At 41.6% G+C, this 20220-nt stretch overlaps 2 long non-coding RNA genes across 5 annotated transcripts; one reads left to right on the plus strand and one right to left on the minus strand.

Moving 5' to 3' along the window:
• Positions 1 to 1073: 1073 nt before the first annotated feature.
• LOC122214534 lies at positions 1074 to 4372 on the minus strand. Of its 4 annotated transcripts, none has more exons than XR_006199940.1 (3): positions 1716 to 4371; positions 1593 to 1622; positions 1074 to 1245 (listed from the first exon to the last, which is right to left on the minus strand). It is a non-coding gene; the product is annotated as an uncharacterized LOC122214534 (long non-coding RNA). The 4 variants fall into 4 exon arrangements; XR_006199938.1 differs by having other exon boundaries at positions 1074 to 1346; XR_006199939.1 differs by having other exon boundaries at positions 1593 to 4372.
• A 66-nt stretch (positions 4373 to 4438) lies between these two features.
• LOC122214535 lies at positions 4439 to 7601 on the plus strand. Its single transcript, XR_006199941.1, has 3 exons — positions 4439 to 4783; positions 6724 to 6866; positions 7083 to 7601. It is a non-coding gene; the product is annotated as an uncharacterized LOC122214535 (long non-coding RNA).
• The last annotated feature ends 12619 nt before the right edge of the window (positions 7602 to 20220 follow it).

Consider the following 20220-nt stretch of genomic DNA (forward strand, 5'->3'; position numbering starts at 1 on the left):
GGTTTCACGTCTCGTGAGATTAAGCCCTGCATTGGGCTCTGCACTGACAGTGTGGAGCCTGCTTGGAATGTTCCCTCTCCTTCTCTCTCCACCCCTCCCCCACCTCAAAATAAATAAATAAACTTTAAGAAACAAGTAACTGAAACTGAAGTCTTCGCAATTTCATAATATCCAATCCTTACTTTCTCAGTATTGTTATATTTGTAAAAGTATTCTGCAGGTTTTTAACATTTTAAGTATTTCAGAACAATTCCTGTGTAAAATATCCAGCACAGAGAGACAGCTATGCTTCCTATAAATCCCACAGAAATGCTTATCTTAGACACAAATGTTTCATTCAGAAATATGTCATTAAAGGAGCTTGGATTCTACACAGTGCCTGCTTTCAAGAGAACTCTCATCTGTTGGTTTCTGTTTGTTACCCGCCTGACTTCCATTCATTCCTCTTTTGCATCCTGATTTTCCCCGTACTGCTCTTTCCATAATCTCAGCAGGGTGCTGTCCATCATCTCCATAGATCCAGAAGTGGACAGGTGACTCAAGTCTGACCAAGCACAGCATCACATCCCTGGGACCATAGTGATTCATTCAAGGATGAAGAAAGGAGTTCAGTCTGGGCTGGCTATAGCCAGTGAGTTTCACTGTCAGGAATCCATTTAAAAAAATTTTTTTTTAATGTTTTATTTATTTTTGAGACAGAGAGAGACAGAGCATGAACGGGGGAGGGGCAGAGAGAGAGGGAAACACAGAATCGGAAGCAGGCTCCAGGCTCTGAGCCATCAGCCCAGAGCCCAACGCGGGGCTCGAACTCACGGACCGCGAGATCGTGACCTGAGCTGAAGTCGGCCGCTTAACCGACTGAGCCACCCAGGCGCCCCAGGAATCCATTTTAGAAGACAGACCTTCTGTTTCCATGGCCGTTGCTTTTATCTGATGCATACCTTCCCAGACAAGCCTTTCCTTCGGTTGCCTTCTCAATTTGCTAGGAGCTTTTGGAAAACGAAATCATCTTCAGATTAGGATATTTCACTCTTTTTTCTTTGCTTTGATCATTTCTACCCCCTTCAGGTTGCTTTTTTTTTTTTTTTTTTTTTTTTAATTTGACTCCAGCCAGCCCTCTCCATGTCTTCATTTCTAGAACTACAGTATCCAGGAACGATCCAGAGAACAGAAAAACGTTTTTGCTGCAGAAGGATCAGGATCTAGGCACCATGTGGCATTCAGTTGGAGAGTTTCTTATATGTTCTTTACAAAAACAACAAAACAAGAAATAAATAAGAAACTAGAATCAAAAAGGAGCCATCCCAGCACTTCTTTTCTTTCTTCTTGAGGCTTGGCTTTGCATTCTGCAAAACAAAGCAATTTACTGGCAGTGCAAAGCTCCTGTGTCAGTTACAACTCCTTCTCTTGCATGGGACTAAAACCTCAACTCGAACTAACTTAAATCAAAAAAGAAAGAGAGAGAAGCCTCTTTTTCAGAAATGCCCAGGATAGACACTGGCTTTGGGGCACAACTAGATTCCAGACCCAAATGATATGATTAAGACCCATTTTCATTTCCCTTGTGTTGGCGTTATGGTCACAATACTCACGGTGATGCTGAAAAATCAGGGTTCAAGTACCTGTAGATAGAAGAAGAGAAAGCATATGCAATGCATTCATTCCCTCACCTACCCCTCTCTCTCTCTCCACACAGTTGCTTCCTGGTTACAAACCCGTGTCAGACTGTGGCATCCCAGAGACGGAGGCTTCGGATCACAAGTCTAGGTGACTCCAACACATCTCTCCAAAGTTAACTAATTCAGTCACTATGCCTAATTGCAAAAACCCTGGTGGGACGCTCTCAGAGGGGCCATCTGTATCTACCCCGAGTTCAGTCAGAGGAGCCATGAAAGCCACCTCTTTGGGGCTATAAGGCAGAGCATCTCAGAAAGCTGAAGGGAAAAGAGAAAACCAAAAGACTCTTAGGCATAATACAGTCCCCACCACAATGTATACACACACACTTCGCAACCACTGAGGGTCTTCCTATTACTCCAACCTATTCTCCCATGTGGTTAGGGATGGAAATGAAGTTGAACAACTTTCTCCTCTCAGGCTATAAATAATCCACACTTCCAACCTCTCTCATGTGTTTCCAAAGTGCAAGCTTCCTCATAGCCCGCGGAAGCAGGGTCAGGACATCTCTCAGAATACTCTAAAACAGAGATGAGTCCAGTAAAACCCCAGGCCAACTCCAGCCGATGTTCTAACTAGTACCAGACAGGCCAGACACGACGAGTTCAAATCTTGACTCCATCAATTATTAGCCAGGTTGTCCCTAGAAAGTCATTCAACTTCTCTGTGCCACATTTTCTTTGACTGTAAAATGTAACCGTTGTGGTCTTTGTGGTCCCTCCTCTATGATATTCTGCAATGATTTATACAGTGGGCCTGTTTGGTGGTATTCTCTTACATGTAAACTACTGTTAATACTCTAATCTTCTTCTAGACCAAGAAGAATTATTACATGTCAAAAAATAAAAGGAGCATCGGTATGGAAATACAAATCTGAATTCTCAAGCCAGCCCTGACCCCAGTCATTGTGCGGCCTTGAGAAGGCACTAGGGTCCCTGGATTCTCTCCTATAAAATGAGGGAATTAGAGTAATTGTCTCCATGTTTCCTTCCAGCTTTATTCTAATAATACTCCTTAAGTGTAACAACTATTTTAAGACTGGACGTGAGGTAACTCACATGTTACCGTCATGGAAACATTAAGATGTCTTTGTTAAAAAAGGAAGTACCAGGATGCTGTCAAATATGGAATTCTCTTGTATACGCGAGGCTGGAGAAAAAAAAAAAAATTAAGACCGTGACTTCTTAGTAACACTTCTGATAAGCTCTCTGGGGTACCATCCTGAGAGAATATAGCTCTTCATTAAGATGTCCTAGCCCAGCACGACAGAAGACAATATGCAGAACATTTTCCCTTGTAATATGTTGCTGTCTTTTTGTGGGTCGGTTGTTTTTTCCTCTATTGATTCCATTTACTGGATAACTACTAATCGTTTCCTTGGCCTAGTAGTAAGCCCCATTTGTGATTTATAAGATGGATTCCAAAGCAATCTTTATCTTGTTGGAGGCAGAGAAATTGGCTTGCTGTTACCTTATAGTCTTCTGGGTTCTGGAGGAGACTTACCCTGAGCAGTATTATGTCTGAGTAAGGAGCCGAGCGGTCCCCGGGCTGTCACAGCCATATATCCTTGGTATACCAGGAAATACGCTTTTGTTCAAAAATCATTTTCAAGTCACTGCCCGGGCCTCTCCACAGAAGCAAATGCCATTCCATCATTAGTTTCTCTTCTGACCTGTGCTCAGGCACAAACACATTCTCCTACAGCATCAAATACTCTTCAGCAAAGACTTCATCCTCAAACCATCCCATCAAAGTAATGAACAGAGGACACTTAACAGCAGGACTAATCTTGAGTATGTGCCCTATTTTGTGAGCCCAATCGCATCTTCTTTATAAAAGGCAAGAAACCAATTAGAAGCGCAACATTCATAGATGAGTATGAAAGAGTGCGGTATCTGACACTCTAGAGAAATAAGGAGGATAGAAAAACCATTTGTTGAGTGCAGACTACCGGCTGAATTTTAAATGCAGTGTCAAATTAAATCTGAGTAAGAACTTAGTGGGGGAGGTCGTGCAGACGTTCCTCTTTCCTTTTTACCCTTTTACAGGGTTATGAAGCAACTTGTCCAAGGCTGCTGAGATGCTAAGTAGTTGAGCTGTGATCTGGACCCAGGGCTGTCTTGCTTTCAAGACTGTGCCCCCAACTTCACCCCAAGATGCCCAAACACCATGTGATATAACTGGGAGAGCATGGGCCTCGTACCTCATTCAGATCCACACTGATGCATATTACACAGTTTCCTATACAATGACCGGTGCCTCCTTCTAAAGCACTTTCATAATGCCCCAAAAAGTGAAATTGTTCTCAATATCTTGCTTACTTGAAAAGGCAGATTACACTCGTCATTCAAAACAAAATAGCTCCCCCTACAGTTTTTGTTCCATACAGATTCTCAGCTTTGGCAAAGGAGGAGGGAATCCGCAGGTCGGCAAGGCTGAGCTGAGCATTTCCTCCTTATTGATGGGAGTAATTATCAGTCCATCTGCTTAGAGAGGATCAGCGGGTGCTACTCGGAATGAGAAGATGTCCCTTTTGCATTTTTCTCCATTTCAGCAGAATCAATCTATAATCTGTTAAGAGCCCTGCACTGATTCTGACTGGCTCCAGGCTGGAGTGAAAGTGAACTTTCTGGAGGCCGAATTCCCTTCTGATTTGCAGCCCAGGGCTGGCAAAGGCATTCTGTCAGCCTTCCAAGCCCTGAGATTCCTCTGTGACATCACAAGTGTCGGCTTTGCCCGACGCCCAGTGCCTCCCCGGAACTGTTTGGACCAGCGCACAGCTGTGCGTCAGCATCACCCCTGGACGCGGCCCCCACGTGCGTTCCCATGAGGCTGCAAGCGGGAACACCACTGATGATGCAAGCCCGGTGGGAACTTCTCTGCAGTGTCGTGGGTGCTCAGGGGGCCTGGGAACGTCATGAATGCGGAGTGGCCTAATGTCATTTGATCTCATCATTATGCCTTCCAACAACAAGCTGTCTCTACCCCTCTCCCATCTGATTCCTTCCCTTAGAGCATTTCCTAAGAATATGGGTGGGAATGATGGGGAGGAGACCCTTCCTATGACCATGCAGAATCTACCTAAGTGGATAAATGAGTACCATGCGTAAGTACCATGCATAAGTACGATGCATAACAGTCAGACCTCCAGCCCTCCCCCCATTGATACCAGACAATTAAATGAGAAATGCAGCTAAAAGGTAAAAATTTTAAAACATAGACATAGTGATAGCTACTACCTAATGAGTTCTTCACATAGACTAACCACTGTGTTAACAACTTTACATGTAACGTTTCGTTTAGTTCTCAAAACAGGCTTATGAGGCCTGTTCTGCTAATACACCCATTTTGCAGAGGAGTAAACGAAGATTCAGAGAAGCTAAATAATTTTGCCAAGCTCACGCAGGTGTCAAAAAGCGGAGCATAGAGTTGAACTTATATCTCACTCCAAAGTCCATGCTCTTAGCGCTCTGCAGTACTGCTTCTCCGAAACAGAAATGCCAGCTTTTATGCAGCTACTTACAATAGAAAGTACAAACGGATCCTAGAAATGACCCTTAAAATACTCGGATACTTAAGAAAACTGAAATTCTGAAATGAGCACGCTTGCCTCATAAGGTTGTTCTTTGCATCCAAAAATGGCCTTTCACTCCACTGACTGGACGTGACAGTTAATGTGTATAGAATGGTTTGTGACTTTTCAAGCATTTCCATGTACGCCATTGGATTGGATATTGCCAGGAATCTGTGAGAAACAGAGGGCAGGCATTATTATTCCCACTATCTAGATAAAGTGGCAGGCTTAAGGCCATTCGGTGACATGGCCAAGGTCCCAGAGTTTAAAAACAATGCGTCCCAACTCAGTTCACAGCTTTTTCTAGTCCCCAGAGATGCCTGACTTGGGAACAGAGAGTAACTTCAATCTTTCCGCCTGGTGCTGAGGACAAACCCAATCCTTCAGACCCACTTCCTTCCATCTCAGTTAAAGATGTAACTGGCCTTTCATCCAGACACCTCCATCCAGGGCCAAGATTAAGTCACTTATTTGTGCTAATTCTCCCTGCCTACCCACATTTGAGGAGTGGCTTGTTCAGAAAATTCCCCCAAGTTTTCAGACCAGCTGAAAGTGATGCGCAACAGGAAAGATCACAAGGCAGGAGGGATGGATGGGAGTGTGGCAGACTAAACATCTGGGGATGACACGGCCCAAATTGGTGAATTTATTTTAAACAAGTTGCTTAGTCTGAGCCGTGATCACCTTCCCCATGTCAACGTTATCAATGGAATGACCTCCTAAAATTTCCTGCGGCCACTCAGGTCCATTTTTCACAGTGAAACGGTGTCATCTTACAAAAATGCAAGTCCCTCTCAGCTTGAAGCCTTCCAAATGCTTCCTAAAGCTTTCAGGCTTAAGACACCAAATCCTTATAATATGTAACCCCAGCTGATTTGTCCAAATTCTTAGGTCATTCCCCCACCAGGTGCCTTTCCCCTCTGAGTCTTATTCTTAATCTCTTTGCCTAATACATGAAAAGCCTCTTTATAATCTCCCTCACAATAACCCCCAACATAGGTTTGGGCATCTCCAGAAATAGCCTGGCAAGACACCCATTCCCTTGATAAGCATACCAAATTATCATTCACTAGTTGAATCCCAGTCAGCTCCTGAAGTCCCACAAATCTGGGTCCAAATCCCCTTCCATTACACTAGCTGTGTGAGCTCTGTCTCAGTACCTCAGTTTCCTCATCTGAGAGGTGACCTCAGAAAGTCACTGTAGCAAGTAAATGAGAGCACACGTAGAATGATTCAAAAAGTGCCTTACACGTGTTTAGTAAGTATTAGTCATATCATCATCATTGTTATCACCATCACCATCATCATCCTCATCATCACTTTCCCCACGTTCCTTCCATTCACTTGGCTACACACCCCAAGTGTCTTTATCCAATGCCTAGTAGTATAAGCTATTTTTTAAATGAAAACATTTATCAAATCCCCACAGGACTCTCTAGAGCCCAGATACTTTTTTTTTTTTTTTTTGACAGAAAAGTGCCTGGATTATGGTGAATGTTTCCCTAGCCCTGCCGCCAAGTTTCTGAGGAGTTTACTGACCAGGACCACAAGCCATGCCCAACCTCCTTCCACAAAGCCATGCCCACACCTCACACCCATGAACACAGACCAAAGAGTAAGTTAATTTCCTGGTTCAGTTGCTTTTAGAAAGGGATTTCTAACTCAACTTGAGTTTCTACTACGTCAACCCTATAGGTGTAGAGGGAATTGAAGAGACGGTAGGTGACAAGTAAGGACCAGAGGCAACTACATCAGGACTTTCTTTTTAACAGAAGGATGGAGAAATAAAATAACAAAAAAACCTGATGCGGCGCTCTCATTTGTGTTTCAGGTTCACGGCAAAAAAATCAATATGGTCTCTGTCTTTTCTTTCAAGATCTCAAATGCTTCCAACTTCAAAGCATATCATCTGTTTAGTTACTGCCTTTCACAAAGACACAAAGTGAGACATTAATTTGTGCAGCATGAACTGAATTTCCAAAAGGTATACATGGGGAGTGTACATGAGAAGAATCTGTGGATGCAATGCAGCAAAGCACACTGCCCTGCCTTGGTGATGGGAGTAACTGTGCTCAGCGCATGTGGGTAGATTCCACTATTTCATCACACTCATGTCGACAGCACAAACGCCATGCCACATGAATCATTAAGGAGCATCATATTTTCTTTGTACCTACAGCCTCTTCTAACCATAATGAAGTGGTTGAAACAAGCAACTGATAAAAACCGTGGGCCAGTCTATTATTTTTACCCAAATATACCACAGCAACCACAGGGATGAAACAGACAAGACAGAAAAAAAAATCAACCTTTAGAGCATAAATTTAGGTAATTCAAAATGAAATCACCATTCAAGGAACCCAGTTCATCTCACCCTATCACTGCAAGAGGGCAGCCAACTCAGCGCAAGAAAAAGATATTAATTCCTCAGTTCCTACTCACTTTACCGTCGCCTCTCCGCCCCTGGTATGACTTCAGGTTCCCCATCAGGTTCTGCCCCCAGCAGAGCTCATGAGAAAGCTTATAGTAACACCTTTTATCTCCCTCTTCATGGCCCTTCACTGCAACCATTTCTACCTTTCTGTCCTCAAGACACTCAGAACAATGCTGGGTAAATCCACGGGACTCCTTTGATTACAAGTGACAGAAACTAAACTTAAATTCATTAAGCTACACGGGAGTGTTTGGCTCTAGTAATGGGGAAGTCCAGGGTTAAGCTGGCCTCAAGGAGCCCAGTAACTTAGACAATGTGATTATATTTTACCATCCCTCTCCACCTCCCAGCTCAGATTCTCCTTGATGTCCTCTTTTTCTACTGATTGGCTGCTGGCTAGCGGCCAGCCTCAGCGATGGAATGGTAAAGAAGCATGAGTGCAGAAAACTCCAGCTTTCCATCACCCCTGCTTAGCCACACCAGAGCATCTCTCTTCCCTCATGGCTCTATATAAAATTGCAGGAAAGGACTCTGATTGGCCTGAACTGGGTCATGCACGCATTCCCGTAGCCTTGGAAACAGGTAGCTATGATTGGCCTGGCCTACTTGTGTGCCCACGCCAGCAGCCACAGGGCTAGGTCTTGTGATTAGCAGCTCCTCACAACCAGAACAGTTCCTACGAAAAGAGGTGTGTTTGGTGTTCCCAGAAGGTGGGTGGGAAGACAAAAATAGCATCTATTCACTGGCTTACCTCATTAAGCCTTTATTTCCGGGATACTCACACACTCTGACCCTCCTGTGCCTTAACTGATGACCTTTGTTTCCCACTAAATATTCCCCGCTATAACTCTTATAAAGACCGGCCTTTTGGAGACCATCTTAAAGCTCTACTTCATCTCATTTTCATACTTAAAGAAATTCAGCCTAGCAACCACAAGTAAATAAAAATCAATTTAAATATTTACTACATTTTGATATGAAAAATGCCAGCTTAAGTATTATTCTTGTAACTCCCGGAAAAATATTCTCTGAGCATTCCCTCCTTCTCCAATTCTGAGATGAATGAAGGTGGCTCTAAAGGTCAGTGAACCTGCGCTGCTCTAACACCAACAATTCCTCTCCAAACCTGTCCCACTTTTCATTTCCCCCTTAATATCTCTATCATTTTCCTCCTATCATTTGCTTTTTGACCTTTCTAGAGTAATTAGCATCTCCAGACCTCACCATTTGCAGTGATGTATATAATAAAGACCAAGATGATGATGATCAAGACAGAAATCTATTTGGTGGAGCAGGAGGAGCCCCGGAGGCAAGCTGGCAAAGTCAAGTTTTTCTTCAGCAGGTGAGGGAAGCAGATCTGTGAAGGTTCACATGTTGGTGCATTTTTCCCTGAGATACACTATTCACTTAAAGTCTAGCCACTCATTTCACAAACTCACTCAGAACCAGAGTCACACAAAGCATGTAGCATAGACTGTATTCTCATGAGATGTTACATGATGAAAGGCTTTGTAATTACATAAATGTGGGAAATGTTTATATTTGATGCCTCCATTTGAGACTTATGATGCATCTTAAAGGCTCTGAGAAGTCCTGAGGTAAAGGAATAGGTTTAACTTATTTTGCTTAGTATTCCCAAAACTAATTAACGGATAAAACTATTCAGGGTAACACATATTAACAGTCTTTTGAATATACTTTGAGCACTGCAATGCTAAGAGATTTGTAGATAATAATACCTTCTCGGGAGAGTTTTTATGTTTTTGGAGGCTCATCCCCCACACAAAGCTCTAATGGTGAAGATGCTGGGTGCACGGCTGGCCAGCATTCTGTTCTTGGAAGCAGGACCCTCTGATAATTAGTCTTCTACTGCCTGCATTTGGCTTGGAATCGCTCTCCATGTGAAACTGCTGACCTACTGGGCAACATGGGTAACAGAAGAACCGTGAGCCCACTGTAGACCTCCCTCCCATGAAACCAGTTTAGTGCTCTCACGGCTCCTACCGCACCTGGGGCTTGTTACCAGTTTCCTACAAAAAGGACCCAGTTCTGTTTATCAGTGTTTCAGGAAACTTCTCCAAGCTCCTCCCTTTTTTGGTCCTGTTAAATATGTGTGTCCTCCACCTTGCCACTTCTGGTTGAGAACCTTTGGCTTTGGGCTGGGCTTCTACCTCTCTGCCTAGCCCCTTAGATTTAATGTTCTGGCCCAGATGACTAGCTCCAGCTCCAGGTCTACTCTCATACCTTAAAACGACAGGTCAACTTCACCCTCTTAAACTCAGATTCCAGAACCCCAGCTGAGGGATGAACGTACACTTACTACTGGTCTTCAAGGGAAATAGAGAAGTTCTTCTTTAAAACATCCTATACATTTTACCTCTTTCTTTTGTCAAACTTAGTGCGCACACTCGTGCTCTCCCTCTCTCCCTCTCTCTCTCCCCCCATATATAAAAATATATATATATATCTTAAATCTCTCTCCCCCCATATATATATATATATATATATATATATAACTTAAATCTCTCTCTCCATATATATATATAACTTAAATCTCTCTCTCTCTCTCCCTCTCTCTCTCTCTCTCTCTATATATATATATATAACAAATAACTCTCTCCCTCTCCTCCCTCTCTCTCCCTCTCTCTCTCTCCCCCTCTCTCTCTCTCCCCCTCTCTCTCTCTATGTGTATATATATATATATGTATATATATATATATACATATATATATATATATATGTATATAACTTAAATCTCTACACCACCTCTGAGATTTCAAGCTTCTTGAGAAGAAAAATCTCCATTTTTTCATATATTTCACAATGCCTGCATAAAGCCAATTGCACACAATAAGTATTTGATGAATGTTTATTGACTCCACAAATAGGAAAATGAATGATCTTTTATTCACCATATGGAATTTTGCTTTTGAGGACCAAGAGAAAAGGTAACAGATTTATAAATGCAATGTATAAAAGTAAGATAACATTACATCTTGTTAATTTAGGATTCCCTAATTCAAAAGCTGTGTTAATTCCCACAGAGTGGTGATTTTGCTTGCCTCCATACAAGCCCAGGTCCATCTGGCAATGTCTGGAAATATATCTCATTGTCACAACTGGGGTGGAGGGAACAGAACTATCAGCATCTAGTGAGTAGAAGCCCGGAGTGCTCTAAATGTCTTACAATGCACAGGACAGCCCCCACAACAACAAAGAATCGTGTGACCCAAAATATCAAGTACCGGTACTAACAAATCCTGCCACAGAGATCAGGCAAAAGCCCTCCTTTTCATTGCCCAACAGCAAAAAGCTTTCTAAAGAAATTAATAGCCTAAAAAGATTCCAAAAAGAATTTAAGCTTTTCCAAGTGCATAAAGTCACCTGATTTGCTTTCATCAAAGAGTGGTCCTCATTATTGTTATTATTCCACTCTGTAATCACCCAGAATGCTTTGCTCATGCTCTGTGTTTGACCAATTGCTGAATTGAATTGCTTAAATGCTTTCTCTTCTTAGTGATGCTTTTGTCTATATTACAGGGTAGGAACCAAATTTAATTCACTAGTCATAGGACAAATATTTACCACAAACAATAGCATTCCAACAGTTTGAATATCTAACTGCCAGAATGGCTTCTATAAAAGAAATTGTAAGCACAAATGCTCAGTTAGCATTTAAAGACCCAACTGCTCATAAGCCAGACAGTACATGCACAAATTACTGCTTTCTTCACTTGACAACTGCTGTTTTTATCTTGACACATCCACTTAAGAATTATTTCTGACAAGAAACTTAACAGCTTTAAATCAGTCTAATTAAAAGTAATACAGTTTTGCTAGAAAAGTGTTTGAAATTATACAGTATTGCACAGTTGACTTCTCAAATCAAGTTACTGAGTGCATTAGTAAATGCCAAAAACACCTCCACTGATATATGGCCTCCTATCAAAGGAAAACATTTCTACTATTCTTAATGAAGTTCCTAGCTGCGAAGTTGTAGGTGGTGAAAAATGCTTAGAGCTTTTCTGTGGTGTATCAGCACCATGTCCTCAAACGTTATATAGATGTGGTAGGCAGCCTGTGACAGTGATCACTGGGATTTCCGGTGATCCTCACCTCCTGGTATCCACATCCAGTGTAACCCCTTTCATGGGAATATGTATGAAACCTGGTGACTCACCCCTAACAAAAAAAAAATATATATATATAGCACAGGTAATGGGATGTCACTTCCATGATGACGTTATGAGAGAGTCTAGCTTCCATCTTGCTAGCTTTCTCCCTTGCTGGCATTTTCTCCGACCCTCTTGCGTCTTTGCTACCGTGCTGTCAGTTGCCCAACAGAGAAGCTTACCCGGGAAGGAACTGACGGTGGTCCACAGCACATAAGGAGCCAAAACTCTGTCCAACAACGCACAAGTAACTGAATCCTCCCAGAAAATACATGAATGAGCTTGGAAGTGAATCCTTCCCATATAAGCCTGGAGATGACCACAGCACCATGACAGACTCAAAGCCTTGCTAGGCTGCCCCTAAATTCCTGTCCCACAGAAGCTATGAAGTAACATGCGGTCATTTTCAGCTGCTAAGTTTGAGGCCATCTGTTGTGGAGCAGTAGGTAAGTAATACACAATATAATGTCTACATATTTCTATTCTTTAAAAAATTTTTCATACATGAGACTGGGTGACTCATTTGATTAAGCACCCAACTTTGGCTCAGGTCGTCATCTTTCAGTTTGTGAGTTCAAGCCCCACATTGGGCTCTGTGCTGACAGCTCAGAGCTCAGAGCCTGAAGCCTGTTTCAGATTCCCCCTCCCTCTCTCTGTCCGCCGCCCCCCTTTCTCTTTCTCTCTCTCTTTCTCTCTCTCTCTCTCTCACACACACATACATTCTCTCTCTCTCTCTCTCTCTCTCTCCCTCCCTCAAAAATAAATGTTAAAAAACATTTTTTTAATAAAATAAAATTTCTTCATTGACAAAAGCCCCACATCTCCTATTCCCTGATGGGTATTTTTTACAGTTCCATCATAAACATCTCTTCATGCTCTTAAACTAAACTTTGCATGTCCTCAACCCCACACCAGTATTTTGTCCTGATGTCTATATTTCTTAAAAGCATGCTCCTTTACACTCTTTACCAAATGAAGAGAACGAGAAATGCAATCTTGGTGAGCTGGGTTGAAAGCACAGGTGTCGTCATTAACTTCTCCGTTTTCTTATTGACAATTCTACACACAGCCGTGATGCCCTCAGACTGTGCCTCCTTTCTTCACATCCCTCCTTCCTTGTTTCCTTATGTCCGAACTAATGTAATTGTCCAAAATAGACTTCTTCTCCAATTCACTTTGTACCTACAAAACTGGATTATACCTCTTAAAACACCACTTTTCTCATTTTACATGACATTTTTGCCAAAAAGTATCGAGAAGACACATTCATGTTTGGAAAATTACCTTTGACCAAGATATTCATTCTCAAAGTACACGTGGCATGCCAGTTTCTGTCCCTTTTGTGACCAGGGCCTTATGAAAACTGGACTGCTAAGGTTGTTCTGTCCAAGTGTTAGGGCCAAATAAAACAATACAGCCATTTTGATATAACATATCCATCAAGGCTGTTGATCAAGGCTGTTGTTAGAGGTTAGGGTCCCAGGAAGAGGACTGCAAGGTGGAGATAATTACCAGGAGAGAAGATTATTAGGGAGTCCTTTAAGAATGATGGCAGTGGGGGGAGAAAAAGGGGAAGTAGGACCGGGCAGAGGAGATGCTGGGTGACAAAGTAATCACTACAAAAGCCTCAGCCTTATTCAGATTAGCATCTTTATTCAGAGAAGCCTAAAACTGGGAACAATTCAAAATTGTTCATCAACAAAATTAATTGTGGCATATTCAGACAAGGAACACTATGCAGTTAAAAAAAAAAAAAGCAAACTACTGTTAATTCGACAACATAGATGACTTTCACAGGTGTGATATTAATCAAAAGAAATCAGACACCAAAGGGTAATTAATGTATGATTCCAATTATATGAAGTTCAATAAGTAACAAAATTAACCTATGGGAAGAGAGATCAGAACAGTGGTTTCTCTTAAAGGAGAGAATGAGAAGAGACAAGTGCGAATCTTGGAGGGGTAGGGGCACTGAAAACATCCTGTCCCAGTCTCGATAGCTGTTGTATAGGTATATATAAAGATATCTAGATCTAAATCTAGATATACATGCACATATATATGTAAGAATTTCTCAAAGTATACACTGAGTATTTGTATACTGTGATGTATTCATGGTTTTTTTTAACGTTTTATTTATTTTTGAGACAGAGAGAGACAGAGCATGAACAGGGGAGGGTCACAGAGAGGGAGACACAGAATCTGAAACAGGCTCCAGGCTCTGAGCTGTCAGCACAGAGCCCGACACGGGCCTCGAACTCACGGACCGCGAGATCATGACCTGAGCCGAAGTCGGCTGCTTAACCGACTGAGCCACCCAGGCGCCCCGATGTATTCATGTTTTAAATGAGAAAAATAAGTACCAGCCAAACAAAACAACAATTTTCTCAAGAGAATATGTCCATCCTCCTTGGTCACCCAGCTACAGGTGCAGACAATTTTTCAAATAAATTTTCACAGCTGTATGGCTATATGTATACCTCTACCCATAAAGTGTAGGATACATGCACCAATACAAAAGGAAGACACCTGTATAATGACAATGGTCATCTCCGGCCACTTCAATTGCATGCAGTTTTCATTTTCTTTTTTTTACCTCTTCTATTAAAAAAAAAAAAAAAAATGAGCATTGGTTGTTTCTTATGTAACGGAATGAGTGATTATTCTTTTTAAAATGCATAATTCACTGAAGCATGAGCTAAAACAGAAAAGCGATGCTGCAAGTGAGGTTATAAGCACCGTAGTCACTTGGAGCATGTGTTCAACAGCAAGGTGAAAGAGTATCTTTTTCAGGACATGAGAGTGGAGATCAGTATAGAATGCCAATGAGGAAAAGGTGCCACATTAAAAACGAGCTGAAAATGACTCAAGCGGCAATGACCATGCATTCGGTGGGAATACCCAGTTTGAAGGACCACCGCAAAACTGCTGACAAACAGTTAGAGATTTCTGGCAAGCAGCAGGCAGAGACAGAGGAGCTGTCCCCACATGGGGGCTCTGATCTCCCAGAAGGCCAAGAGCCAGCCCGATCCTCTGACAGTGACAAGCTCTTTCTGTGCCTGTGGCCTCGGATGCTGCACAGAAGACAGGCCAGAGAGATGCAAAACAAGAAAGCCTTTCAGCCGTGTTCAGACACCAGAGTGACTGGGACGTCAGCCCTGAAGTCTGGGGAATACCCCAAGTAAGCCACAGTGACAGGTAAATAAAGAAGGGTGTGAATTTGTCAGATTCCAAAGGCTTCCAGCCACTCTGACTCATTGCCCACTGAAATCATTTTGCAACGATCCGACTGTTCCCAGATCTCCGTACCATGGAGCATCACATTGCCTGCCAGCACAGCTCAGGATCAGGAATCCTTAGGAGCGGCCAAAGGAACACAAACATTTCAGTACAGAGTTTTTATAATAGGAGGGAAAGGATTCCTTCTCTCACAAAGAACATGGAGAGCTCACAAAAAGAAAAAAGCTTAATTTCTTTACCACCCAGTAGAACTATAATAATAATAAAAAAAACCAAAAACAGTAATTTATGGATTCTTATTTGGAGAAGCATCAGGGAGATAGGGTGGTGACGGTAAAAGAAGCCATTTGCCCCTGTGGAAACAACAATAGCCTTGTGATTCAAAGGACTTGCGCCGGCTGCATGGCCTTGGGCAATTTATTTCTCCAAGCACCAGCTTCCTCTAGCATAAAGTAGGGAGAATGATAGCACCCATCTCACAGCACACGTTGTGAAGAATGATGGGAATAACCTAAGTTATGTATGCTTAGTACCATGCCCAGCACTGAGCAAGCACTTATTAACAATATACGTTAGATGACATATATGATTGTCACAGTTACTGGCCGTTCTCACTCCCGCCTCTTTTGAGCTTCATTCCTGGTATAAAGTTTTCTTTTGTGTCTCTTATTGTGTGTTCTTTCTAAAGTAGACTCTAGCCTTATGAAAAGAACACATGACAAGAGCTGGCCTAAGCCAACTGGCACAAAAGACAGTAAATACAAGTGGTGTAGCCCACTGCCAACCCAGAGGGGTAGAATCCTACTTAAGCCAATTATGCAAAGTCAGCTTACCTGGTTTTTTTCCCCATTGGTGAGTCATTAAAATCCTGACTCAGAAAGTCTGGAATGATCCATGTGTCTAAGTAACTACGTATTCGAGAATACAAAGAAGTGCTCCTTAATCGCAAAATTGGAGAGGCTCCATATTTATAAGGAAGTCTACATTCTAGAAAGTTGATGGTAAAAGACAGTATCTGGCCACTCCTCACTAAGGAACTGGCGATAATCTTTTTTTTTTTTTTTAATGTTTATTTATTTTTGAGAGAAAGAGAGAGAGAAAGACATAGCATGAGCAGGGGAGGGGCAGAGAGCTAGCGAGAGACACAGAATCAGAAGCAGGCTCCAGACTCCAAGCTGTCAGCACAGAGCCTGATGTGGGGCTTGAACCTACGAATTGTGAGATCATGACCTGAGCCAAAGTTGGACACCCAAGTGACTGAGCCACCCAGGTGCCCCAGGAACTGGTGATAATCTTTAAAAATGAAATTGAGCAAACAATTCTCATTATCTGTCTGACAACAGAGAAACTTTTTACTTTCTGTATAGGTATTTGCTAGAAGTATAGTACTACAGTTAAAAGGGCAAACTTGGAACATCATGCCGTGTGGGATCCCAAACCCAGTGACAGTATTTGTTAGATGTGTGGCTTGGGTATGTTATTAACATCTTTGTGCCTCAGTTTTGTTAACGGTAAGTGAAATTAATAATAGTACCTGTCTCAGAAGATGAATAAAAGCATTAAACAAACTTATTTCAGAAAAGGTAAAGTGATTAGTGCCTGGCACACAGGAGGTAAATCTTTAGCTATTTTTATTCATTAAATTGTTAATTTTTTTATTAATTTGTTATAACCCATTAAAAATGAATGGATTTCTCTTATTATTTTATTTATATTCAGTTTAGAAATTTCAGAAAATAAATTAAAAGGGAAAAAAAATCGTCTGCTATTCAGCCTCTCCGAAATAACCACTGTTAACATTTTGAAAAAGTTTTCTTCCAATTGGCTTTTTAAACAATTTCAGAACTGAGACCAAAGTGTACATGCTATTTTGTAACCTGATTTGTTTCCACTTAACTGCCAATTATTGGGGGAAAGTGTCATATTTTTCACTTAACCATACTTCACAGAAACATTTCTTCTCATTAAATATTCTTCTACAACATTATTGTGCCTAATGCAAGATATTACATTGCCTCAGAGTATTTAGTTAACCATTTTGCTATTACTGGGTATTTAGAAGGTTTCTAAATCTTTACTATTTTTTTTAAAATGGTCAAACACCCTTAGAGATAAATGATTGTGTCGGTCCATGAACTTGTCCTAAAGGTAAATACTAGGAATGGAATTTCCAATATCCAAGAGGAATAAACGTTATTAAAGCTTTTGCTATATTCAATAGCTCTCTATCGTAATGCATTATTTCTTCCAAAGTGCTCTTTAAAATTCCTGGCTAGAAATATGTGCTGCTATAGTTCTTTGTCTCTCTAAGCAACAGGATCTTTTTTCAGTTCCATTGTAAGATCCACATTCTCTTCTGTGGGGCAATAAAAGGGCTCTTTTTTTAAGGCCATCTTGGTTTACGTTTTTAACAGGAAGGGGCTTTTAAAACTCTAATAAAAAAGAATCCTTTCCTGTTGCCTTTAAGCCGGAATTAAATTATGCAAAAATACCATAGCCACAATATTTATTGTGCAACCTCTGGCAAGCACAACCCTAGATGTTCTCTCTTTGCCACGTGAAGCTCAGGATTGTGTACTGTTCCCTGTTTACCGGGTCAATGCTTGGCTAGTCAGCTCCTCTTGACTATCTTTCCACCTTCCTTTTTCACTTTCTGAGCTAGGATGTTCCTATTTTGGAGGCCAAAAAGAAAAACCACTTTTAACGTGAAATGCCCACATGTCAACACATTTACAAACCTGTGCACGTGCCCATTTTCCTCTAGTGGTTTCTCTTTGGAATTGGAGTCAATCTCAACCCCTTCCACTGACGTGCACACTCCGCAGAAGATCTAGCCTGTGGCTCTTCCTCCAAAGGCCCTGCTGCTTCCTCTCCCTCATCTGCCAAACTCAAGTCACACCAAACCTTCTTCCGGTCCTTTAATACTCCAAATGCCATCTGACCCTAGAGCTGTGCATGAGCTGTCCCCTCTGCCTCAAATACTTTTTCTTTGCTCCTTCCGGTCATTCAGATCAGAGCTCAAATGACATCTCCCCACAGACCTTCTCTGGCCATTCAACCTCAAGATGCCTCTCACTCACTCTTTCTCACATCTCCTAACTTAAACTTCTGCAGCACGCTTGTCATTTTCTGATCTTAACTAATATCAAGGACTTTAACTATTTTGATTCCTGCTCCATCCCTTGGAAGTAGTGCCTGGCATGTAGTAGCTGCTCAACAAATATTTACTGGGAAGTTATGCTGAATGGATTATAAAACAATTTGCTTGTTACAGCCTTTTTGACACTTCCAGCAGAAGCTGAGTTCTGGAAGGAGGGAAACGTTGTAATGAGAGTAAGGTGAACCTCTGTAAGAGGAACATCTCCATTATACAAGTAGCCTTGGGAAACCAACTGCAGGCAGATCTGAAGACACTAGATCTACTATGTACAGACAGTAGACACTACTTTAGCAGCTTTAGAGGGCAAAGAAATTTCCTTCTTTTTTTAAAGGTTTTTTAAAATTTATTTATGATTTATTTTGAGAGAAAGAGAGAGAGAGCACACAGGGGAAGGGCGGAGAGAGAGGGAAATAGAGAATCCCAGCAGGCTCTGCATTGTCAGTGTGGAGCCCAATGTGGGTCTTGATCCCATGAACCTCTGAGATCACAACATGAGCTGAAATCAAGAGTCAGATGCTTAACCGACTAAGTCACCCAGGTGCCCGAAACTTCTTTCTGATTGTCAAAAAGGAATGGAAGAAGAGAGCAAAAGGAGTTGGAGAAAAAGAAAGGAAGGAAAGGAAAAGGAGAGAAGGGAGAAGAGAAAGGGGAAGAGAAGGAAAGAAAGAGTGAATTCAAAGTGGATCTTTGAAATAAACATAGGGGTACATATATCTTTTTGAATTAATGTTTTTGTATTCTTTGGGTAAATACCCAGGAGTGGAATTAACTGGATCATATGGTAATACTATTTTTAATTTTTTGAGGAACCTCCGTACTGTTTTCCACAGTGGTTGCACCAATTTGCATTCTCATGGGGTTCTTTTTTCTTCATACCCTTGCAACACTTAATGTTTTTTGTTGTTGCTGATTTAGCCATTCTGATAGGTGTAAGGTGATATATCATGGTGGTTTTGATTTGCATTTCCCTGACAATGACTGACGTTGCACATCTTTCCGTGTATCTGTTGGCCATTGGTAGGTCTTCTTTAGAAAACATCTATGGAATATTACTCCCCCACAAAAAAGAATGCAATCTTGCCATTTGTGAAACATGGATGGACCCACAGGGTATAATGCTAAGTGAAATTCATCAGTCAGATAAAGACAAATGCCATACGATTTCACTTATATGTGGAATTTAACAAACAAAACAAAGGGAAAAAATGAGACCCCCCCCCCAAAAAAAACCACAACAACAGCAACAAAAAACCAGACTCTTAAATACAGAGAACAAACTGGTGGTTGCCAGAGGGGAGGTGGTAGGACGATGAGTTAAACAAAGAGGGTTAAGAGTACACTTATCATGATGAGCACTGAGTAACGTATGGAATTGTTGAGTCACTATACTGTGCACCTGAAACCAATATAACACTGTATGTTAATTATACTTAAAATAAAAAAAAAGAAAAACATCAAAAATGAAGCAGTTCTTTGAAATGCGTGGTTGAGTTCTTATAGACACGCAGGCCACATGTAATAGGCCCAGAGAAAACAGGAATGATGTACTAAAGGGCCAAGCAACCAAGAAGAGTTTCAAGGAGGAATCTGAAATGAGCTTGCAGAATTAGTAATTTTTTTTTCTTTTTTCTTTTTTAATTTTTTTTTAACGTTTTATTTATTTTTGAGACAGGGAGAGACAGAGCATGAACAGGGGAGGGTCAGAGAGAGGGAGACACAGAATCTGAAACAGGCTCCAGGCTCTGAGCTGTCAGCACAGAGCCCAATGCGGGGCTCGAACCCACGGACCGTGAGATCATGACCTGAGCCGAAGTCGGATGCTTAACCGACTGAGCCATCCAGGCACCCCAGTAATTTTTTTTTCTAATAGAAAAAGAAGGCAAAGAAAATCATAGCAGACTGAGCAAAGGCAAGTAAAAATAAAAGTGCACGACTGGTTCTGAGAAATGGAGGTCATTTTGTG

This window comes from Panthera leo, chromosome A2 (genome assembly GCF_018350215.1).
Source record: "Panthera leo isolate Ple1 chromosome A2, P.leo_Ple1_pat1.1, whole genome shotgun sequence".
Lineage (NCBI taxonomy): Eukaryota > Metazoa > Chordata > Mammalia > Carnivora > Felidae > Panthera > Panthera leo.